Source organism: Elephantulus edwardii, unplaced genomic scaffold, assembly GCF_000299155.1.
Source record: "Elephantulus edwardii isolate Elephantulus edwardi_28Jun2011 unplaced genomic scaffold, EleEdw1.0 scaffold00005, whole genome shotgun sequence".
In the NCBI taxonomy this organism is placed as follows: Eukaryota; Metazoa; Chordata; class Mammalia; order Macroscelidea; family Macroscelididae; genus Elephantulus; species Elephantulus edwardii.
In genome coordinates this window covers 26,166,487-26,168,213 of record NW_006399755.1, presented here as the reverse complement: position 1 = coordinate 26,168,213, position 1,727 = coordinate 26,166,487, and the positions used below count along the sequence as shown (strand labels likewise).

Sequence of the window (1,727 nt, the reverse complement as noted above, 5' to 3'; positions counted from 1 at the left end):
CTGTTTGTTCATGGTATATTCAATACTTTTCTTCTCTAGCACCACAATCCAAAGTCATCGATTCTCCTTCTATCATCCCTAATCATTGTACAGCTTTCTGATGCATAGCACAGAATTGCAAAGACCATGGCCTGGATAAGGCATACCTTAGTCTCCAGACAGACGTCAGTGTTCTTCAGGACTCTGGAAATTTTTCTGACAGCATATTGTCCCAGTGCAATTCATTTTTTTAATTTCATGGCTCTTGGTACCAAGAGTGTTGATTTTGGAGCCAGGTGGACCGAAGCGGTTAACAATCTCAATCTCTTCACCATCTATCTTGATGCTGCCAATAGGCCCAGTGTTAAGAATCTTTATTTTCTTCATTTTCAGCCTCAGTCCACATTTAAGGTTGCAATCCTTGATTTCTGCAGCAAGTGCTTCATGGCCTCCTTATAATTTAGTATAATAAAAAGTATTATACCAGTCAGGAATAGGAGATAACTTCCTCAAACTTGAAAAAGACCTAGAAAAACAAAGTCACATTAAGTGATGAAATATTAGCATTTTTCTCCTTGAGATTAGAAATAAGACATGGATGCCCTCAAGTTTATACTATAAATCCTAGTTATCATAATATAGAGGAAGAAAATAATAAGAATGAAAATTGGAAAGAAAGATGTAAAACTGCCTTTCATTGAAGGCAATGTGACTATACATATGTTGTTGTTGTCATTGCCATTGAGTAGTAACCAACACATAGCTGACCCTGCAGTGGGTTTTCAGCAGCTGTAAATCACATGAGAGGAGACTGCTCATTTTTCTCCTGCAGAGGACCTGATGGATGTGTACTGCCTGCCTTGAAATCGGCAACAGGCCAAAGCGTCACATCACCAAAGCTGCCTGTGGATTTCTGTCAGTTGATTATCTAAGTTCCTGTCTTAAAAATTTCTTAGTATGGCCTGAATTGCACTCCTGTTGGGAACACTAGACTGTGGCCCTACCTCCTGAAGGTCCCTCAGTCCCTCTGCCTGAGGGCCCCTGGCCCCATCTCCCAGACCCGAGAGCCTGCCACCTGGAGGACTTACTCCTGCCACCTGGAGACTCCTGACCCTGCCACCTGGACTCCTGAACCTGTCGTCTGGAGGACACAACCCTGCCACCTGGATGCCCCTACCTGTTGCCTGGACATACTGGCTACCTGAAGGACCTGGTCACACCTCCTGGACATCGTGGCTCCACCGCCTGGAGGACAACCTGCTTCTGCCTCTCTGAACTGTGCCAGGGACACCAGTATCACAAGTGAAGCAATTTCCTTCCTTCTCCCAGAGCTTGAACTGCCTTTTACCCTCAAGTACTTTGCACCCACCTGGATGTACTAGTTCCTTGTCAGAGAACACTGCTAATTCACAGGCTATATCTCTCTCCAACTGAAGCAAGTCTTCCCTTGATCAAAAAATCAGAGAGAAATGCAGGCAGGATAGTTGCCCCACTCTCCTCTGGAGCAGTGGCTTCCTGAGCCCAGGTTATTAGACCAAAAGATTGCTAAGACGTCAAGGATAGAAAACCCTACCACAGCAATAATACAGAAGAAACAGACTACTTCACACCATACACAAACATGAAACAAGATGTCATCCTAAAAAAGTGACAAACTATGAATGGATTTTATGAAGACAGAAAGTCTGATGGAACTTTCTGACACAGACTTCAAATGAATAATGATTTAATATTTACAAGGGGTGAAA

The 1,727-nt window shown here is 43.4% G+C and overlaps 1 protein-coding gene across 1 annotated transcript in view; it reads left to right on the top strand.

Moving 5' to 3' along the window:
- RAVER2 (ribonucleoprotein, PTB-binding 2) overlaps positions 1 to 1,727 on the top strand; it is a 157,913-nt gene that overhangs the window by 83,971 nt on the left and 72,215 nt on the right.